General features: G+C 43.8%; 1 long non-coding RNA gene across 1 annotated transcript; it reads right to left on the reverse strand.

Moving 5' to 3' along the window:
* Positions 1-1,933: 1,933 nt before the first annotated feature.
* LOC115896900 lies at positions 1,934-23,604 on the reverse strand. Its single transcript, XR_004056820.1, has 3 exons — positions 23,506-23,604; positions 8,753-8,894; positions 1,934-2,577 (listed from the first exon to the last, which is right to left on the reverse strand). It is a non-coding gene; the product is annotated as an uncharacterized LOC115896900 (long non-coding RNA).

Raw genomic sequence — 23,604 nt, forward strand, 5'->3', positions numbered from 1 at the left:
CACGGTGAAATCCTGTCTCTAATAAAAATACAAAAAAATTAGCCGGGTGTAGTGGGTGCCTGTAGTCCCAGCTACTCGGGAGACCGAGACAGGAGAACGGTGTGAACCCAGGAGGCAGAGCTTGCAGTGAGCCAAGATTGTGCCACTGCACTCCAGCCTGGGCGACAGAGCGAGAACGAGACTCTGTCTCAAAAAAAAAAAAAAAAGAAAGAAAAAAAGAAAAGGACCTGCCACTTACCCTCAACAGCCTATCTGTCATGCCAAATTTCCACTCCCTCACACCAGAGTCACAAGATATCCTTGACCATGACCATTCATATCAGTATCCTCCAACTCTCCCTGGAAGTCAACATGGACTGGAAATCGGGTGATGTGTGGTCTATTCTAAACACTTCCACAAAAAGTTGCCCATCTTGGGGTAAGACACACTGGGCACTAATTTATAAAATAAATGTATGAATAAGATTTCTAAGACCCATTCTTGGTCTACTATATAATTCTGTGCATAGGAACCATGCTGAATGTAGGAAAATTTGCTGTTGGTGGTAGTGGCATTGTTCTAATATTAGAGTTGGCCTCTGCCTTGCTCTGTGGCCTATGCAGATGCAGAGCAAAACATAACACCGAGGAAGAAGATGAGGGGGGAAATGGAGGCAAGATGATGACACCATTATGGCCAAGTGACAAGTGCAAGGATGGTGGATGGGGCAGGCAAGTCTTCCCACAGTTGTTTTTTTGTTTTTGTTTTTGTTTGAGACAGGGTCTTGCTCTGTCACCCAGGCTGGAGTATGGTGGTACGATGTAGACTCACTATAACCTCCACCTCCTGGGCTCAAGTGATCCTCCCACCTTAGCCTCCCTGGTAGCTGGGACTACAGACACATGCCAGTGCATCTGGCTAATTTTTTTTTTTTTTTTTTTTTGGTAGAGATGGGTTTTGCCATGTTGCCCAGGCTGGTCTCAAACTCCTGAGCTCAAGCAATCTGCCTGCCTTGGCCTCCCAAGGTGCTGGGATTACAAGCGTGAGCCACCACGCCCAGGCTTCTTCTCACAGTTTTTCTGTGCCAGACATTTCTGGCTCTCAGTTAGACAGTAGGAACCCAAATACCTGCCTCATTATAAGTCCTTGGTCAAATCCCTCATTATCTCTGATCTTTGTTTCTGAATCTATAAAATGGGATGTATTATCAGAATGCTTTGGTTGACATCAGAAACACAACAGAAAATAACTCATACAGCCACCCCAGGTTCGTATCTTTCTATTTTAACAACTCCAGTGCAAAACAATCTTCTCTTTCCAGGAGAGACTCTTAGCAGTGCAAATGAACTCAGATGTTGCTATGGTTTGGATATGGTTTGTTCAGCCCTGCAAAGTCTCATGTTGTGATTTGATCCCCAGTGTTGGGGTCAGGGCCTAGTGGGAGGTGTTTTGGTCATGGAGGTGGATCCCTCATGAATGGCTTGGCACCATCCCCTTGGTGATGAGTGACTTCTTGCTCTTAGTTCATTCAAGAGTTTAAAAGAGCATGGCATCTCTCTTGCCCCCTGTCTCACCATGTGACACATCAGCTCTCCTTCTCTTCTGTCATAACTAAAAGCTTCCTGGGGCCTCACCAGAACCCAAGGAGATGCAAGTGTCATGCTTATACACCCTATGGAACCATGAGCCAAATAAACTTCTTTTCTTATAGGTTACCAGGCCTCATGTATTCCTTTATAGCAACACAAATAGACTAAAACACATGTCCATTCCTGAGACAATCACTGTGGCTGGTTGGCATCCATCCACATTTATAGTCAGACAGGAGGGAACACCACTATTGATGTCCCCACTGGCACTACAGAGTAGAGTAGAGTGGTTTTCTTCAAGGAAGGATGCTAGTGAATAAAAACATATGTACCATATAGATGTAATCTATTTCCTCTACCTCTGAAACCTCACGTTATCTGCTGTCTATTGCTGCCTAACAAATTATCAGTGATTTAATGACTTAAATGAAAACTAATGTATCTCACAGTTTCTGTGTGTCAGGAGTCTAGGTACAGGTTAGTTGAGTCCTCTACTCAGGGTGTCACCAGGCTGAAATATGGTGTGGCTGGGGCTGTGATTTCATCTGAAGCTCATGGTCCTCTTGCCATGGTCATTCAGGTTGTGAGCAGAATTCAGTTCCTTGGAGTTGTAGAGATGAAGTCCCCACTTTCTTACTGGCCATTAGTCAGGGACCACTTTCAGCTCCAAGAGCCACTTTCATATGCTAACCATGAGCCCCTTCCATAGCAGTTCACAACTCGGTGGTTTCTTTCTTCCAGGCCAGGCCCGCTATCATGTTTCTGTGGTGCTTCACCATCTTGCTAAAGGTCCAGCTGATTAGGGCAGGCACACCCAGAATAATCTCCCTTTAGATTAACTGAAAGTCAAGTATTCCGTAGCCCAATCATGGCAGTGATATCCCATCATAGTCACGAATCCTACCCACACTCCAGTGCAGGGAATTATATAAAGCATGTACACCAGTGGGCGGGAAACTTGAGTGTCGTTTTACAATTCTGACTTCCACAACCACTAATGGAAAGTAACTGAAAAGAAGAGGAGACAAATCCTCAAACAGAAGAGACAACAGTGGATGAGAGGTGTCAACAGATCTGTATGCCTGCCAAAAAGGAGTGCTGAGAACCACAGACAATCTCAGGGTGTAAAGAAGCAAGGTATTGCTGAAGGCAGGGCTGATAAAAGGGTTCAAAATAGGCATAATCATGGAAAATCTGTCTAAGATAAGCAGTGAGACGCTTCCAGGGTCCCCTTGCTCACCCTTGGCAGGTAGGCAAGAAGTCTTCTCCTCACTGTCCCCAGAAATTTATTCTCTAAAGAAATCTGGCCAGGTGCAGTGGCTCACACCTGTAATCCCAGAACTTTGGGAGGCTGAGGCAGGCAGATCACGAGGTCAGGAGATCGAGACCATCCTGGTTAATACAGTGAAAGCCTGTCTCTACTAAAAATACAAAAAATTAGCCGGGCATGGTGGCACGTGCCTGTAGTCCCAGCTACTTGGGAACCTGACGCAGGAGAATCGCTTGAACCCGGGAGGTGGAGTTTGCAGTGAGCTGAGATTGTGCTACTGCACTCCAGCCTGGCTACAGAGTGAGACTCTCAAAAAAAAAAAAGAAAGAAAAGAAAAGAAATCTGACCAGAACTTCTCTAGATAAGGACATTAGGTACATTCCAAGGGAGATGTTGTTAAGTGAATATCTACACGCAGCATCGTGAGACCCTGCGCAAATCTCTTTCCTTGTCTTTCTGCCAGAAAGTTGGGAGTCAGGCTCCTATTCTTTAGGAAGAAAATTGGAGAGATCTTCTCTATAGAAAATGATCCCGGAAAACAAAATTTCTACAAGCTGACATTTGTGTATTATTCTGGTGTAAAAACCCTTGGCACATGATCACCCTGTTCTGAGGGCCACAGGTTGAAAAGTAGCACACACACACACACACACACACACACACACACACACACACACACACCCCACCACCACCACTTCCAATCAGCCCTTCACCACTTTACCTGCCATCAAGTGAAAATGATGTAGTCGAGACTGGCCTTGAGCAGGTCATAAAAGCAGCTATAATTTGCATGACTTCCACACCACCTACTCCCGCTGCATGGCTGCCTTTTCTCAACTGATACTTATGGCCTCCAGTGTTCCTAACAGGTAATGGATTGAGGAAAAATAATTCAAGTATAGTTTTGTTTTCTCTGGGTTATTTTGTTTGTTTGTTCCCTTCCCCACTCTCCTCTATGACCACTCATGAGTGGTGCCCAAAATGTTGCAGCCCTTCAGCTGGTGCCAGCAAATCAGCATATTGTATAAAGGAATTTGCAAACCATACTTGAATTATTTTTCCTCAATCCTTAGGAGGCTGAGGAGGGCAGATCACTTGAAGTCAGGAGTTCAAAACCAGCCTGGCCATATGGCAAAACCATATCTCTACCAAAAATACAAAAGTTAGCCGGGCTTGGTGGCATGCACCTGTAGTCCCAGCTATTCTGAGGCAGGAGGATCGCTTGAGCCCAGAAGGTGGAGGCTGCAGTGAACTGAGATTGCACCATGGCACTTCAGCCTGGGTAACAGTGCGAGACCCTGTCTCATAAAATAAAATAAAGCTGTTATTTTCCTTCCTTTTGCCTTCTGAATTCTGCTCACCATAAAATTAAGCCAAATACTTTTCTGGGGGGCAGCAAAAACTTGTCAGATTTATGAAATTCATTAACAGAGCAGAATTCTCAAAGGAAAGGTTTGGAGGCCTGCCACACCTTAGACTTGACCAAAGCAGATGAAAACCTCAGCCCAATAATGTTCTTAAATTCATAACTCAATTGAATTATAAATAATGGTGTCATTCTTTGGAAAGACTATTTCTCAAACCCTCTAATGAAAAAGCTAGGGAATATTGCTATCAATTCATCCTTTCCTCTTCAAGCAAAGAGCATTCCTCCGCCTTGAACAGATGGGGCTCTGTGTGACAAATAGCAGTGTTCCAGGGAGCAGCGACGGCACTGACATCTTGTATCCAGTGTTTATAAGCTGGGTTGTCCCTCTGCTTTCATTTCCTTTGACTAGACTGGAGCAGTGTTTAAGATTCAGACAATGGAACGGCAGGGGTTAGTCCCAGTCATCCTCACATTCCAGCCATTCTTTATGATAATGAGCAGGGTGAGTGCCTTCGACGAAGGATTCCAGAGAAGGTAGGAGGTGCGGAGGAGGAAAGAACTGCAAAAACTCTCTAGCCCGGCAGTGCCTTCATGCTCACTGTATTACTAGTTCAGGTACTGAAGCTGCAGTTAATTGCTATTCCCAGGGGATTCAGCTGTTTTTTTTTTTTTTTTTTTTTTTTTTTTTTCTATTTACAGAGGCAGCTATAAAAAAGAGCATGTGAGTGCATGCGCGCACACACACCACTGTTCCTGTTTTCCCAACTGCTTGCTGACTGGCTTCCGTGAAGCCCTCACCTTCCCCATCATTATCACAAAAAATACCAGTTATCGCTGAGTGAGAAAATCATCTGTCTCTTAAGGAACAGACAGGGCGTTTGCTGTTCTAATGATTTCACCTGCACTGTATGGAGCTTAGAATATGATTAATGTTGCATCAATGTCCCCTTTGGCATGCTCTTGCAGATAAGGGCAAACTGCCCAGCTGTCTTCCAAACAAGATGGTCTATACTTGATGACAGTAAGCGGGAAAGAGCAAATTAATTTTAGAGCAAAGGGACAAGTTTACACTTCTCAACCTGCAATTTGTTCCTATGATATTGAAAATTCTTCATAGGTATTGTGGGTGGATTTGAAACCAATCACATTTATGTATTTCTGCATATAAACATCTTTGAGTGTACTTTTCCTTTCTGCCTCTGACGCCTTATACAAAAAAAAGTCATTTAATGATGACTATTTTCCAGGTCCTTATTAAATGTACATGATCTTTAAACACTCAGTCCTTAACAAATGTTTATTGAACTCCTATCACTTGTCAGCCAGATTCTGAATGCTGGGCGTGGGGGATTCTTGCCCTCATGGAGCTTCCAGTCTGGTTACTTACCATGCCCAATTAGTATAGGATCCGAGTTGCAAGAGGTGTGGAGTTTACACACTTAGGGGTGCTCATTAAGAAAGAGAACACAGGCCAGGCACGGTGGCTCATGCCTGTAATCCCAGCACTTTGGGAGGCTGAGGTGGGTAGATCACGAGGTCAGGACATCGAAACCATCCTGGCTAACACAGTGAAACCCCGTCTCTACTAAAAATACAAAAAATTAGCCAAGCGTGGTGGTGGGCTCCTGTAGTCCCAGCTACTTGAGAGGCTGAGGCAGGAGAATGGAGTGAACCCGGGGGTGGAGCTTGCAGTGAGCCGTGATCGTGCCACTACACTCCAGCCTGGGAGACAGAGCAAGACTCCGTCTCAAGAAAAGAAAGAAAGAAAGAAAGAGAACACAAATGTACTGTGCCAAATATTACTTAGAAAGGGTACAGAAGGCCGGGCGCGGTGGCTCAAGCCTGTAATCCCAGCACTTTGGGAGGCCGAGACGAGCAGATCACGAGGTCAGGAGATTGAGACCATCCTGGCTAACACGGTGAAACCCCGTCTCTACTAAAAAAAATACAAAAAAACTAGCCGGGCGAGGTGGCGGGCGCCTGTAGTCCCAGCTACTCAGGAGGCTGAGGCAGGAGAATGGCGTGAACCTGGGAGGCAGAGCTTGCAGTGAGCTGAGATCCGGCCACTGCACTCCAGCCTGGGTGACAGAGCAAGACTCCGTCTCAAAGAAAAAAAAAAAAAAAGAAAGAGTAGAGAAATTGCAAAAAAAACTGTAGGCACATCTAAATGAAGGACCTGAGGCTTAAGCTTCAAATGTTTCACAGTAAATCCTTTGACGGCAAGGTAGGTAGGATTTTATCTCAGTTTTACAAATAAGAAAAGCTGGGGCTGGGCGTGGTAGCTCACGCCTGTAATCCCAGCACATTGGGAGACTGAGGCAGGTGGATTACTTGAGCCCAGGTGTTTGAGACCAGCCTGGACAACATGACAAAACCTCATCTCTACAAAAAAACACAAAAAAGCCAGCCACGGTGGTGCACACCTGTAGTCCCAGTTACTAAGAGGCTGAGATGGGAGGATCGCTTGAGCCCAGGAGTACAAATCTAGTTTGGGCAATATAGCAAGCTCCTGTGTCTAAAATAAATGAATAAATAAATATATTTTTAAAAATCTGATGTTTTCTTAGTAAATGGCTGATTAGGGGTCAATAAGACTCCGAAGCAAGCATTCCTCTGCTTGTCAAACCAAAGAAGTATAAATGATAACCAGAAGGCATCCGATTGGAAATAGCTCTTCCTCTAACCAGGGCACAGCTCAGATTATGTTGAAAAAACAACAGGCTGCCCAGACATCTCTGCTTCCATCTAAACCAGGGGACAATTTGCCCCTCAAAACATTTATTATAATCTCAGGCCTTGTTTTTCTTGGGGTTTAGGTCATTGCAATTTGTGTATTTTTGAATTTCATTGTAGTTGGGTCTCGTCGAAAATTCCTATTTTGCTTTTTTTTTTGTGACTCTACAGCTAAATAAGGAGGGTGGATGGAGCAGGTTACCATTTCCCAAACCTTTCTGTATAGCATTAGTCCTAAAGGATGTGCACCACTGTTACACAAAAAAGAGATATGTGGACATATTAGCTAGGAAATGTTGGATGAATGAAAGTTAAAACTTTCAGGCTGGGCGCCATGGCTTACACCTGTAATCCCAACACTCTGAGAGGCCCGGAGGGGGCAGATCACCTGAGGTCAGGAGTTCGAGACCAGCCTGGCTAATATGGTGAAACCCTGTCTCTACAAAAACTACATAAATTAGCCAGGTACAGTGGCAGGTGCCTGTAATCCCAGCTACTAGGAAGGCTGAGGCATGAGAACTGCTTGAACCAGGGAGGCGGAAGGTGCAGTGAGCCAAGATCACGCCACTGCACTCCAGCTTGGGTGACAGACAGAGACTCTGTCTCAAAAAGAAAAAAAAAAAAGACTTTCTTGGTTGGGTGCAGTGGCTCATGCCTGTAATCCCAGCACTTTGGGAAGCTGAGGTGGGTGGATCACCTGAGGTCAGGAGTTCAAGATCAGCCTGACCAAAGTGATGAAACCCTGTCTCTACCAAAAATACAGAAATTAGCTGGGCGTGGTGGTGGGCGCCTGTAATCCCAGCTACTCAGGAGGCTGAGACAAGAGAATTGCTTGAACCTGGGAGGTGGATGTTGCAGTGAGATGAGAACCTGCCATTGCACTCCAGCCAGGGCAACAAGAGCGAAACTGTCTCAAAAACAAAACAAAACAAGCAAACTTTCTTTACTACTGGTCTTTTAAAGGGCATAATTTGCTAATGTGCATGGTTGCTTTTCAAGAGGGAAATATGGTATGCAGCTTTTCCCAAACTCATTCTATTTATTTAAAAATTATTTATGGAGGCGGGATGCCATGGCTCAGACCTGCAATCCTAGCACTTTGGGAGGCTGAGATGGGAGGATCGTTTGAAGCCAGGAGTTTGAGACCAGCCTGTGCAACACAGGGAGGCCAGGGGTTTGAGACCAGCCTGGCCAACATGGTGAAAACCCTTCTCTACTAAAAATACAAAAAATTAGCCAGGTGTGGTGGCACATGCCTGTAATACCAGCTACTTGAGGGGCTGAGGCAGGAGAATCACTTGAACCCGGGAGGCAGAAGTTGCAGTGAGCCGAAATCATGCCATTGCACTCCAGCCTGGACAAAAGCGAAACTCCGTAAGTTTACTAAATAAATAAATAAACAAATAAATAAATGTAGAGCTGCACATTATTTCAGCTGACACACCAAACTGGGATGGTCTATGAACAGATAGGAGCCTTTGAGCCAAGCCTAATAAAAGTTAGTGAGGTAGATTCAGCCTCTCCCTAAAAAAATTAGAGATTGTATAATTTTCTCCTCCCTAAATTCTTGTTCAGATCAACTCCACCCATATGTTGCTCATATACATCCTCCTCTATTCAGTGAAAGAGGTAGAAATATTTAATGACTAGAGATTAAATGTCTATAACTGACACATCAGGATCTAAATACTCAGTGTTAATCAGAGCTGTTAAGTAAAGCATTTAAAAATTCTTTTTTATACAAACACCTAATCAACAATGAAATGGACATGACTGTTCTAGCCCCAAAGACATTCAGAGGAAAGACTCACCTGCAGAAGTCATCTCAGAGGCATTCCAAAACGTTTATACATCGTACACGCCACGACGTGAAAGAATTTGGTCAGACTGGAAGTCAACAGATCTCTCGGGATGCAGCACATGCTTGAAAGCTAATAACATTATCCAGGAACTCTGAAAAAGGATTAATAACTGAGCTTTAACACTCAGATAACACTGGTTTCTCCAGAATATCAGAAGCCCTGAAGATGGAGAGAGGAAGAACGTTTACCCTTAAATCATAGCTTTGGAAACACTGAACTTCTAGAGTAAAGGCAGGAAGGGTGCATATTTAACTAAATTCAAGGGTGTGTCTGCTCATCATTCTTCAGGGTGATGCATTAATCCTGCTTCACCTACAAACAAAAGTGTGATCTCAGCCTCTGGGAACAGTTCTGTTCTTTGGGTACACCCTCTACGAAACTCAAACTGAAATTACCTCTTTGTGTTATTCATCAGGCACCAATTGTTCTTACAGTGAATATTCCATTCATGCCTGCGATGTGACCACTGAAGTCTCCAAGTCCTAACTTACTGCCGTACAGATGTACTGATCTATGACTGCATCTCTGCGGGTAAGAGGCAGGATACTATACCGAATTGAGCAAAAGAGCTATTCCTAACACACAACTGGAAAGTGAAGCAAAGATCCAACATACAACTGCTTTTGATGGGTGCGTAGGAAAACTACCAAACAATACATTTAATGACTGTAAGAATGGGAAGCTCGCATTAATTCAGCTCCTCCAAGAATCAGATGTCAAATCAGGACTATGTGCAGGAATTTTATTAGGGGAAGTGCCTGTGTGAGAGAAAATGGGAGAAAGCTAGGCAAGACTGGGAGAAACATCAGACCACCATGCAAACCTGACCCTAAGTGAAGGAGGAGGGAAAGTTGGGCAGAAGTGTCCTCAACTACTCTGCAGTCAAAAGAAGGCTCAGCAAGGCCAGTAGGTAGTCCTGAAGCCCAAGGCAGCTATGACAGGCATTCCCTGTCTTCCAGACCCGCCTTAATATCCCTGCTGCCCTCAGTCACAGGCTGGGAATAGCAGCTTTTGAAAGGCCTCACCTCAGCAAAAACACTTCAGTAAATTTTAGAGCACAGCCGGCTCCTCGCTCAATTACACGCCCCCAAACTTGGAGATCCGCAAGGCATGGTCCTGGAGCTGTCTTAAAGCTGCCTAGAAATCAAAATGCCTCTAGTATTGAGAAGAGGGTAGTATGAGTTTAGGATATCAATTAAATGTATGTAGGTTGTTGATTGAAACAAAACAAAACCAGGCCGGGCGCGGTGGCTCAAGCCTGTAATCCCAGCACTTTGGGAGGCCGAGACGGGTGGATCACGAGGTCAGGAGATCGAGACCATCCTGGCTAACACGGTGAAACCCCGTCTCTACTAAAAAATACAAAAAAAACTAGCCGGGCGAGGTGGCGGGCGCCTGTAGTCCCAGCTACTTGGGAGGCTGAGGCAGGAGAATGGCGTGAACCCGGGAGGCGGAGCTTGCAGTGAGCTGAGATCCAGCCACTGCACTCCAGCCTGGGCGACAAAGCCAGACTCCGTCTCAAAAAAAAAAAAACAAAACAAAACCAGAACCATTCTTTGGGAGAAAGTAAGAAGGTGAGCAGAGAAATGGTAGAATCTGTTTGTTACCCTAACCATAAGCACAGTTCACCAACACGCTAATCTGACCCATAAAAACAATCAAAACTGACACTCGGGGGGCCAGGTGCGGTGGCTCCTGCCTGCAATCCCAGCACTTTGGGAGGCAAAGGTGGGTGGACCACCCGAGGTCTGGAGTTGGAGACCAGCCTGGCCAATATGGCAAAACCCCATCTCTACTAAAAAATAACACAAAAGTGAGCCAGCATGGTGGCGCACGCCTGTAATCACAGCTACTCAGGAAGCTGAGGCATGAGAATCTTTTGAACCCAGGAAGTGGAGGTGGCAGTGGGCCAAGATCGTGCCACTGCACTCCAACCTGGGCAACAGAGTGAGACTCCATCACAAAAAAATAAAACAAAAAACAAAACAAAACAAAAAAATCTGACACTCAACACCTATTTAACTCTAAAATCAAGATTCATTGACCAATACTGACAATAGTTATGGTTTGGACAGCAGCCTCAACATATGAAGAAGATTGGATTTTAGTAGATGTAGGATTTTTAAATATTTCCCCCAGAGAACAATTCATCCGTTGCATATATTGCTGTGAATGGAGTTTGAATAGATTTGTGCCAGAGTCTTGGATATATGCCTATTTTTTTTTTTTTTTTAATAATACCAGACTCATAAAATACAGGCCAAAGTATCTGGCTGAGGAAGATCAGGAGAAACACCTAAAACACCTAAGACCCAAGTCCAAATGGAAATTTACTACCTGATAAAGGTGGCATTTCTAATTAGTAGGAAAAAGATTGTTTAATAAATTGTGTTGGGACAACTGGTAGCCATCTAGAAAACAATGTTTGGATTCTTACCTCATATACTAGAATAAATTCAGAAAGGATTAAGGGTTTAAATGTTAAAATAAAAGTGCTAATGGGAGAATTTCAAAATCCTTTCTGCATGGTAAGGGACTTTCAAAATGTTAAACACACTTTGGGAGGCCAAGATGGGTGGATCACTTGAGCTCAGGAGTTTGAGACCACTCTGGGCAACATGGCAAAACTCGGTCTCTAACAAAAAATACAAAAATTAGCCAGGCATGGTGATGGTGCGTGCCTGTAGTCTCAGTAACTTGACTGAGGAGGGAGGATGGATTGAGTCTGGGAGTTCAATGCAGTGAAACATGATCGCACCACTAGACTCCAGCCTGGGCAACAGAATGAGACACTGTCGTTCACTTTGGTATTGTTTGTAATATCAAAATATTGTTAACTATCTAAATGTACATTCAATAAAGAACTAATTAAATAAACCTTAAAATATTATGTAGCCTGGCTGGGCATGGCGGCTCACGCCTGTAATCCCAGCACCTTGGGAGGCCAAGACCAGTGGATTGCTTAAGCCCAGGAATTTGAGACCAGCCTGGGCAAAGAGTGAGACCCCCATCTTTACTAAAAATACCAAAATTTAGCCAGGTGTGGTAGCACACTCCTGTAGTCCCAGCTACTCTGGAGACTGAGGTAGGAGAATCCACTGAGCCTGGAAAGTCGAGGCTGCAGTGATCACGCCATTGCACTCCAGCATGGGCAACAGGAGTGAAACCTTGTCTAAAAAACCAAAAACGTATGCAGCTATAAACAAAGAATAAAGAAGCTCTTCATGTACTAACACAAAACAATCTTTAAGGTTTAATGCAGTGGCTCATGCCTGTAATCCCAAGGCTATGAGTGGGCAAGACAGGAGGATCCCTTGAGGTCAGAATTTTGAGGCCAGTCTGGGCAACATAGCATGATCCCATCTCTACAAAAAATTTAAGAATTAGCCAGTTGTGGTGGCATGCACCTGTAGTCCTAGCTACTCAGGAAGCTGAGGGAGAAGGATTGCTTGAGCCCCGGAGTTTGAGGCTGCAGTGAGCTATGATCGTGCCACTGCACTCCTGCCTGGGTGACAGAGCAAGACTCTGTCTCTTAAAAAAAAAAAAACAAAAAGAACTCTAAGATATCTTACTAAGTGACAAAGCAAGGTGAAGAACAGTACAAATAATATGCTAAAATTTGGGTTAAAATAGTGTAAAGGGGGATATAAAGGTACAAATTTGTTTATATATGTAGAGAATATGTCTCAAAGGGAACATAAGAAACAGGTAGTATTTCTTGTCCACATTTTTCACTGAATATCATTTTTTCCTTTTGAATTTTGAATCACCTGAATTCAAAAAATAAAAATCTAAAAATCTAAAAAGTACGAGTCTTTCTGACTTGGTGCATGCTACTGCACCAAGTCAGTGAAAAGGGGATAGTGCACACCTAGGGAATATTCACTCAACATAAATTACCTTGGGTTGGCCACCCAGCTACTGACACAGACACTCTGCCCTCACTAAGTCTAAAGATTTAAAATTTGTAAATAAAGAAAACTGTCAGATATGTTGTATCTATCATCCTGGACAAACATACCTTCATAGTGATTTGCAATGTTCATTTATTTTTTATTTACTTACTTTATTTTATTTTTATTATTATTATTATTATTATTATTATTATTATTATTATTATTTGAGATGGAGTCTTGCTCTGCCACCCAAGCTGGAGTACAATGGCATGATCTCGGCTCACTGCAACCTCCGCCTCCTGGGTTCAGGTGATTCTCCTGTCTCGGCCTCCCGAGTAGCTGGGATTACAGGCATCTGCCATCATGCCCAGCTAATTTGTGTATTTTTAGTAGAGACGGGGTTTTGCCATGTTGGCCCGGCTGGTCTCGAAGTCCTGACCTCAGGTGATCTGCCCGCTTCGGCCTCCCAAAGTGCTGGGATTACATGCGTGAGCCACCATGCCCAGCTTCATTTTATTTTTTTAGAGACAGGGTCTTGCTCTGTTGCCCAGGCAGGTCTCCAAAGGCATAATCATAGTTCACCACAGCCTCAAACTCTTGGACTAAAGCAACCTCCAACCTCAGCCTCCAGGGTAGTTAGGATCACAGGTGTGCACAACCACGACAGTTAATTAAAAAAAATATTTTAGGCCAGGTGCAGTGGCTCATGCCTGTAATACCAGCACTTTGGGAGGCTGATGCAGGCAGGTCACCTGAGGTCAGGAGTTGGAGACCAGCCTGGCAAATATGGTGAAACCCCAGCTCTACTAAAAATACAAAAATTAGCCAGGTGTGGTGGCATGCACCTGTAATCTAGCTACTGGGGAGGCTGAGGCAGGAGAATCGCTTAAACCCAGGAGGTGGAGGTTGCAGTGAGCTGAGATTGCAACACTGCACTCCAGCCTTGGTGACAGAGTGAGACTCCATCTCAAAAATAAATAAATACATACATACATAAATAAAAATTTTTAAGGAGAGAATGGCAGCTGGGGGCCGGGGGAGCTGAGGAGGTCTCACTGTTTCCCAGTCTAATCTCAAACTCCTGGCCTCAAGCATTCCTCCCACCTCAGCCTTCCAAAGCGCTGGATTTACAGGCATTTTATTTTTATATTTATTTTTTGGAGACAGAGTCTTGCTCTGTCACCCAGGCTGGAGTGCAATGGCACAATCTCGGCTCACTGCAACCTCCGCTTCCCGGGTTCAAGCGATTCTCCCACCTTAGCCTCCCAAGTAGCTGGGACCACAGGTATGCGGCACTGCACCCGGCTAATTTTTGTATTTTTGGTAGAGACGGGGTTTCACCATATTGGCTAGGCTGGTTTCGAACTCCCGACCTAAGGTGATCTGCCCGCCTCAGCCTCCCAAAGTGCTGGGATTACAGGCGTGAGTCACTGCGCCCGACGGCAGCAGCAGCTGTTTTTAAAGTCCCGTGTATGGTTGCTAGTCTGCAGGCTCTCCTCATGGCCATGAGGCAGCAGCCTGCAACTGCTCCTCTTCCAGCTCGTTTGTCTCCTAGGCCAGGTGTGTGTGTTTAGCTCTGGGCAAGAGGCCCTGACTTCTGCAGGATACCCACACCAGGAAGGTCAGAGTCAATAAGAATGGACGTGGATTTTAGTCTCTCCTCATGGGGCTCCAGCTCATGCCAGTGGGTCCCAGCCGGCTCTTGCTCCCCAACACCCCACATCCATCTTCTTTCCCAGCCCTTCACTCCCTGAATGTCAAGTTCCAGCACCACACACAAAAACAAGTCTTACAGAGCCTGCTTAATCACGTCCACAACTGTTGGAGGTCAAATCCCTGCAACAAATCTCTCTCTCTCTCTCTCTCTCTCTCTCACAGACACACACACACACACACACACACACAGGCATATACACAGTATGGCAAAAATCTCCCCTGGCTTTAACTGTCCCTGAGGTTCCCCCTCTACCACCTTTGTAAAACATCCCCAAACTTTCCTCAAGTTATCCTGACTTCAGGGGATCCTTGGTTTCATCTTTGAGATCCCCTGACTGATATAAAATGATAGCAAAACCCACTCTATTCTATTCAGAATCCTCACCATCTTCCAATGATCAAGTCTTTATGTCTGGTCTCTTCTCTCCTTTGAGTGAGTTCTGGCCCAGGAGGCTCTTGAGTTTCACTTTCAAATACGTGTTTTTAAGGCTGGTCCTAACAGACTCTCAGAAAACATTTTAGATGTGCCTGTTCTCCAATGGTGGCCAGAGTAATGCTGTGACTAAATTCAAATCTGCACTACAGTTAAATCTATGCAAAGTGCCTGCTGCTGAAGTCGGTCATGAGAAAGCATTCTTCCGTTAGCAGCATCCTCAGAGACAACATGACTGAGACACATCAAACCCAAATAGTAACATACAGCTCTGTATGGGATCCTCTCGTTACTGTGAGAGCCACAAATGAAGCAACCTCGATCCTGATTTGTAGGATTCATGCAATTCCTACAATTTGTAGGAATTATTCATTCATGTAAATAATTTGTAAATTTAACTCATATATTTTTTAAAAATCAACTGGTAAAGATATTCAGATTACAGTTAATTTAAATGGATAAGATCAATTTTTATTACAATTTTTAAAGAAACACTAAGAAACAAACTTACTTTTTTAAAATCTAAAAGTACATTTTGAGATTAAGAATAAATGTAAGTAAAACATTTTGTATTATTTTAACTTGATTTCTTTATCGTGCTCATGCTCATGTGTTAAATACCAACATTGTGTCTGATTATGAATTATTGTCAACATTCACCTAAAAACTTAATTTGCTTTTCACTAGGCTTACAAACAATCTACTTCAGGTTCATTGAGTATTATTTTCACTTGCAACATGCATCTGTTTCTTTTGTGAGAAATTACTTATTGGTATGCAGCATTAGAGTTTCTCTTTAAAAAATTTGTTTGTACAATGAGAACACTTGGACACAGGGTGGGGAACATCACAAACCGGGGTCTGTCGTAGGGTGGCGGGGGGCAGGGATAGCATTAGGAGATATACCTAATGTAAATAACGAGTTAATGGGTGCAGCACACCAACATGGCACATATATACATATGTAACAAATCTACACGTTGTGCACATGTACCCTAGAACTTAAAGTATAATTTTTAAAAATTGTTTTTAAATTGTCCAGACTGGAGTGTAGTGGTATGATCACGGCTCACTGCAGCCTCAACCTCCTGGGCTCAAGCAATCCTCCAACTTCAGCCTCCTGAGTAGCTGAAAACACAGGCATGCACCACCACACATTTTTTAATTTTTTTGTAGAGACAGGGTCTCACTATGTTGCCCAGGATAGTCTCAAACTCCTGGGCTCAAGCAGGAGCCCCACTTTGCCCCCAAAGTGCTGGGATTACAGACATGAGCCACCACGCCCAGCCAAGTTTTTATTAAAAGCTCTTCCAGGGCCAGGTGTGGTGGCCCACGCCTGTAATCCCAGCACTTTGGGAGGCCCAGGTGGGAGGATCCCTTGAGTGGGAGTTCAAGACCAGCCCAGGCAAGATAGTGAGCCCTTGTCTCTATTTAAAAAAAAATTTTTTAATATTAAAATAATATATTTAAAGCTCTTACAGGAAAATTTGTTGTCATTCTTCTCTCTTCAAATATATTAAGATATTTTGACCTTTTATAATAATGATTGTATGGACTGTGGAGGATAAAAACACACACACAGGCACATACATAGCTAAGGCTTTTTTAAGGTCAATTAAGTGGCTGAACTTTTTTTAGGTCTTTTTGAGAAAGCGTTCACGTAACAACTAAGGTTCTCAATAGCCTTATAAACGCTGCCTTACAATCTATTTTTGGAAACACATCTGTTTGCTGCCATTACAGAACATTCCTCCCTTTACAAAAATGTAGGATTTCCTTGTTCAAAATGGAACAGTCATTTTTAGAGGGATATTTCTTCCACTTGTCTCAGAATTTTGCCAAGGTCTTCAGGAAATGCTTTTTAAAATTACAAAGCGATACCTGCAGTGCTACCTGGAAAGCAGAGCCAGTGAGCAGGGAAATAAACTGTCTATCAGCAAGTGCTTCATGTGGAAACTGGACCTCCTCCTAGCTCACATGACGGCGCTTTCCCTGGAGACAGATTTTGCAGGTTATTGTTTTCCTTTCATTTTGAAGACTTTCTGGGAGACAACTGTACTCGGTGCAGGCAAAGATCTGTAAGAAGTATTTAATGAGGGCCTAGGAGGTCAGGAATCACAGTTCAAAAGAGCAGACTTACATGCTGAACCTTGAATCATGAATTTTGAATCCTGAATCCTGAAGCAAAAAGGGCCTTTTCATTTCCAGGAATTGAGGCTTTGATTAGTCACAGCTGCCTTAAACTCTAAACAAGATTAATTTGTTATTTTCCCTAGTTATCTGTCTTCATATTAATGTGACTAAAAGAAAAACATTTTTTTTTTTTCAGCCAGGCGCAGTGGCTCACACCCGTAATCCCAACACTTTGGGAGGCCGAGGCAGGGTCGGGATCACTTGAGGTCAGGAGTTTGAGACCAGCCCGGCCAACATGGCAAAACCCCATCTCTAATTAAACTACAAAAATCAGCTGGGCATGGTGGTGGGCGCCTGTAATTCCAGCTAATTGGGAGGCTGAGGCAGGACAATCACTTGAACCTGGGAGGCAGAGGTTGCAGTGAGCTGAGATCGTGCCATTGCATTCCAGCCTGGGCGACAGAGTGAAACTGTGTCTCAAAAAAGAAAAAGAAAAGAAAAACATTTTTAAAAAACTCCTTTACTGACAAGAGCATTGCCCCGCCCGCACATCCCCAGTGAGGCTGGAGGGAGGCAGGAGTCGGGACTGAGCAGTGTGCACTTATATCCTCAGTGGCATGGAGCAAAGACACACTAGAGTCTGACAGATTGGGAACCACAGGAAGAATCCACTGGGGCCTTTCTCCACCAGGTTCCACAAGAGAATTAAGCCCTGATGCCCCATGGCATCCATTGTTCTAACGAATTAACTTCTCTCCTGTGCATTCAGAGTGGTGCTCATTACGTACCAACCTTAGAAAAAATTAAAAGAGTCGCTCACATCATTTTCAGTGTTCTGGAATTCAGAAGAGGAGCCTGAGCTGTGGAAGTCTTCAGAGCATCATGTTGGAAGGGGTGGGTAGAAAGCCTGGCAGAGACTCAGAAGCAAAATGTTGAGAGTTGATGCTGAGTCAATTGCTTCGGTTCTCTAGGTCTGCAACCTCATGGGAAAGGAGTCTTTAAAGAAACACCTTGACATCCATGAGCCCATTGCCCACAACCCCTCCACCTTGGTCACCCTAACCTCAGGCTCTGAGCCCTATTCTGACCAAATCAAGCCCAACTAATTTTTTTTTTTTTTTTTTTTGGTAGAGACGAGGTTTCGGCCTGTTGCCCAAGCTGGTCTCAAACTCCTGAGCTCAAGCCATCCGCCTGCTGAAGCCTCCCAAAGTGTGGAGATTACAGGCCTAAACCACCGTCCCTGGCCATCATGGTGAGTATTTGGGGGTGTGTGGGTAAGGAGGGGAGTGAGAGGGGATAGAACCAACTTTTTCTGTTTTTTTTGTTTTGTTTTGTTTTGTTTGAGATGGAGTCTCACTCTGTAGTGGCACGATCTTGGCTCACTGCAACCTCTACCTCCCAGGTTCAAGCCATTCTCCTGCCTCAGCCTCCTGAGTAGCTGGGACTACAGGTGTGTGCCACCACACACTGCTAATTTTTATATATTATTTTATTTTATTTTTTTGAGATGGAGTTTTGCTCTTGTCACCTAGACTGGAGTGCAGTGGCACGATCTTGGCTCACTGCAACCTCTGCCTCCCAGGTTCAAGCAATTCTTCTGCCTCAGCCTCCCAAGTAGCTGGGATTACAGGTGCCCACCACCACACCTGGCTAATTTTTGTATATTTAGTAGAGACGGGGTCTCACCGTGTTGGCCAGGCTGGTCTCAAACTCCTGACCTCAGGTAATCCACCCGCCTTGGCCTCCCAAAGTGCTGGGAATATAGGCATGAGCCACCGGGCCCAGAGTATATTTTTAGTAGAGACGGGGTTTCACCGTGTTAGCTAGGCTGGTCTTAAAACTCGTGACCTCACGTGATCTGCCCACCTGCGCCTCCCAAAGTGCTGGGATTACAGGTATAAGTCACCGTGCCTGGCCTGTATTTTGTATTATATGTTTTCTTCAACATGTAACCAATCAGTATCTTGTCAATGTAGTCAGCTGATCAACTGACAAAAAAAGAAATGAAAAGAAAAAAGAAAAAACTTGTGACCATGCTGGGGAGCGGGTGAAGTCTGTTTAGATACTCTCCTTCAAAGCAGCCACCTTGGGAGGCAACTCACATAGCAGTGATGGCATCTCCGCACTGGGGGGGGGCTCTTCTTTTAGATCACCTTCACTGCCCTGAGAGCAAGGCAGTGTGGTTTATTTTCACGCATACCTTGATTTTGGACCAACCCATATTTCCCAGCCGATTCACTCATCTTACTGCCAGACTTAACTGCAAATGACTTTAAATTACTTATGCAGGCCAGGCCTGGTGGCTCACACTTGTAATTCCACCACTTTGGGAGGCTGAACCAGGTGGATCACTTGAGGCCAGGAGTTTGAGACCAGCCTGGTCAACATGGTGAAACCCTGTCTGTACTAACAGTACAAAAATTCGTCAGGCATGGTGGTGCACACCTGTAAACCTAGCTGAGGCTGAGGCAGGAGAATCACTTGAAACTGGGAGGCAGAGGTTGCAATGAGCCAAGGTCAAACCACTGCACTCCAGCCTGGGTGACAGAGTGACAAAGTGAGACTCGCTCAAAAAAAAAAAAAAAAAAAAAATTACTTATGCAATGAAGCCAGTCTTTCTTGATTTGTTACTGACCAGCTATGTGACTTTATGATGCCTTATCATTTATCTGTCTAAGGCAAAACAATTGGATTAAATAATCTCTAAGATTCCCTCCAGCTTGAAAATACCAGAACTAGGTGATGGATGAAGACCTGCCAGTGCTGAGAATGCTTACCAGAATGTGTCATAGGCTCTGAAGGAAAAAAAAAAATAGTGAACATCACAGTAATCCATGCATATACTTCCCTGCTGAGTATTTTGACAAGAACAGAGACCCAATTATTCAATTAATTCATTCTGTGAAACTTCCCTTGAGAAGGTACTAGATGTCAAGTTCTGTGCCATGGATTGGAGATATTCAGATGAGCAAAGGAAGTTTCCTACCATCTTCAACAACAGTAATAATAAAATAAGTACTTTTTACTGGGTTCCTTCCATGTGCCTGCCACTTTACACACTTGAATTCTTTTTTCCCCAGCTTTATTGAGGTATAATTCACAAATTAAAATTCAAGATATATTGTAAATATTATGTAATGATTACCATAATCAGATTAACACACCCATTACCACATATAATTACCATTGTGTATGAATATATGTGTGTGTGGTGAGTACACTTTAAGATCTGCTCGCTTAGAAAATTTCAGGTAAACACTACAGCATTATTAACCATAGCGACCATGCTATTCATCAGGCCCTCAGAAATTATTCATCTTTGTAACTGAAAGTTTGTACCCTTTGATTGAATATGGAAACCTAAGTGTCCATTAATGGATGAATGGATCCATCTATTTCTCCTAGCCTCAGGCCCCTGGCAACCACCATTTGACTCTGCTTTTATGAATTTGACTTTTTAATTTTGTAGTTTTTATTTATGTATTTTTTGAGACAGGATCTGGCTCTGTTGCCCAGGATGGAGTGCAGTGACTTAATCATGGCTCACTAAAACCTCTACCTCCTGGGCTCAAGTCATCCTCCCACCTCAGCCTCACAAGTAGCTAGGACTACAGGCACATGCCACCAGGCCAGACTAGTTTTGTTTTGTTATGTTTTGCTTTTTTCTATTTTTGGGTGTTTCACCATGTTGCCCAGGCTGGTCTTGAACTCCTGAGCTCAAGTGATCCACCCACCTTGGCCTCCCAAATTGATGAGATTATAGATGTGAGCTACCACACCCAATACAGTTCAACTTTTTTAGATTCCACATGTAAGACAGTATTTCTTTCTGTGTCTGGCTTATTTCACTTAGCATAATGTCCTCCAGGTTCACCCATGTTGTCACAAATGGCCGGATTTTCTTCTTTGTTATGGCTGAATGTGATTCAACTATGTGTGTGTGTGTGTGTGTGTGTGTGTGTGTGTGTGTGTTTATCCATTCATCCATCAATGGACACTTACATTTCCGCATTTTGGTTACTGTGAACAATGCCATAATGAACACGGGAGTGAAGATATCTCTTCAACATACTGATTTTATTTTATTTTTTATTTTTAAATTTTTTTTGAAGAGTCTAGCTCTATCACCCAGGCTGGAATGCAGTGGTGCGATCTTGGCTCACTCTTACTGCAGCCTCCGCCTCCTGGGTTCAAGTGATTCTTAAGCCTCAGCCTCCCAAGTAGCTGGGATTATAGGTGTGCACCACCACACCCAGCTAATTTTTGTATTTTTTGTAGAGACAGGGTTTCACCATGTTGCCCAGGCTGGTCTCAAACTCCTGACCTCAGGTGATCTGCCCAAAGTGACCTCCCAAAGTGCTGAGATTACAGGCAAGAGCCACTGTGCCTGACCAACATACTGATTTTATTTTCTTTGGATATATACCCAAAAGTGAGATTGCTGGATCATGTGGTAGCTCCATTATTAATTTTTTGAGGAGCCTCCCTACTACTGTTTTCCATAATGGCTGCACCAATATACCTTCCCACCAACAGTATACAAGGGTTTCCTTTTCTCTACAGCTTCACCAACATTTATCTCTTTTTTTTTTTTTTTTTTTTTTTTTTTTTGATAATAGCCATCCTAACAAGTGTAAGGTGATATGTCACTGTGGCTGTGGTGTGCATTTCTCTGATGATTAGTAATGTTTCATATTCATACATCTAATCCTTTGTATGTCTTTTTTTGGAAAGTGTCTATTCATATTCAGGTCCTTTGCCCCCACCTTTTTTTTTTAGATGGGGTCTCTGTCACACAGCAAGCTGGAGTGCAGTAGTGTGATCATTAACTCACTGCAGCCTCAAATTCCTGGGTTTAAGGGATCCTCCTGCCTCAGCCTCCCAAGTAGCCGGGACTACAAGTGCATATTACCGTGCCTGGCTAATCTTTGTCCATTTTTTAATCAGATTATTTTGTTTTTTGCTATTGAGTTGTGTCACTCGCTAATTCCTTAAGAAACAGTCCAATGGGGAAACAAACAGTCAAACGAATGGATGAAGACATACTGTGATAATGAAAGCTAACATTAATGCTTACTGTATGAAGGCACAATGCTCGTCACTTTACACGGTGTGATGGCGTGATCATTAATTTTATGTGTCAACTTGACTGTGTCATGGGGTGCCAAATATTTGGTTAAACATGATTTCTGGGTGTGTCTGTGAGAGTGTGTTTGGATGAGATTAGCATTTGGGAGACTGAGTAATGCAGATGGCCCTCCCCAAAGTGTGTGGGCACTACCCAATCTGTTCAGGGTCTGATCAGAACAAAAAAGGCAGAGGAAGACTGAATCCACTCTCTGCCTGGCTGCTTGAGCTGGGACATCAGTCCTCTCCTGCCCTTGGACTGGGACTCACACCATTAGTGCTACTGGTTCTCAGACCTTCAGACTTGGACTGTATTTAAACCACTAGTTTTCCAGGGTCTCCAGCTTGCAGATGGCAGATCGTGGCATTTCTCAGCCTCCATATTTGTGTGAACCAATTCCTTATAATAAATATCTTTATAGCCTATTGTTTTTGTTTCTCTGGAGAATGCTGACTAGGAGATTATCTCATTTCATAAATGAGATAATAATAATAAAACTGCAAAGGAGTTGTATTATTAGTGACATTTTGTGGATGAGGAATCTGAAGTATAGAGAATGTGTCTAACTTGCCCAGGGTCATGCACCGTGCAGGTATGTAAGGTTAAAAGTGGTTGCTCCAGACCAGGAATGGTGGTTTATACCTGAAAATAAATAAATAAAGTTAAATAAACTTTTTTAAAAAGTGCTTGCTCCGGAGGGCTAGGACAGGAGGGAGAAAAGGATGGGCAATGGCTGGTAATTTTACAAATCTTTCTACACTATTTGATACTTGAACTGTGTGAGGGTGTCATGGCATATGTTATTCACAAGTCTATTCACAAGTCTAGAAGCAGACAAAAGTCCCTGAAGAAGGAAGCGACAGGGCAGCAGGGTGTCCAAAGTGGCCTGGGAACAGCATCAAAGAAAGGCTTTTCCATCCCAAGACTTTCCCTGGGGTCATTTGTCCTTTCCTTCCATTTCATTAAGGTGCTGCGACTTTCATTAATGTCCTGACCTGGGGACAGGACATTTTGTTTATGATTCATAGGTGACAAGATAGTTCAAAAGAATCTCCATTCCCTGCCCCCATGTTTTCCACATCATGTCTTTATGTGTCATTGACTGTGCTTACTCCACACAGTCTCACAGTTGTGTAAACCAGTTTGGTGGGAAGTGGCAATTCCCATCCTGAGAGAGACTTCATGTTGGAGAGGACATTTGAGCTGGATCCAAAAGGTTCACGGGGTAGTTTGCCAAGCAGGGAAAGAGAATGCCTTAATCAGGTATCACTGGGTTGCAAGAAATGGAGATGAATTCAAACTAGCTGAAGAGAAAAGAAGGCAGGAAAAGAAGACAGTAACTTGAATTCCCAACTTTCCAGACCTAGGCTACAGCCCTGCAGCAACCAACACTTACAAAGTGTTCTAAAGGTGTGGAACAGCAGTTCAGTCTTTGTCTCCTCCACACTGGACCCACAAACTCCTGCTTCCTCCTTTGGCCACTTCCTATGGTTGA

The sequence above is a fragment of the Rhinopithecus roxellana genome, chromosome 4, assembly GCF_007565055.1.
Source record: "Rhinopithecus roxellana isolate Shanxi Qingling chromosome 4, ASM756505v1, whole genome shotgun sequence".
Classification (NCBI taxonomy): domain Eukaryota; kingdom Metazoa; phylum Chordata; class Mammalia; order Primates; family Cercopithecidae; genus Rhinopithecus; species Rhinopithecus roxellana.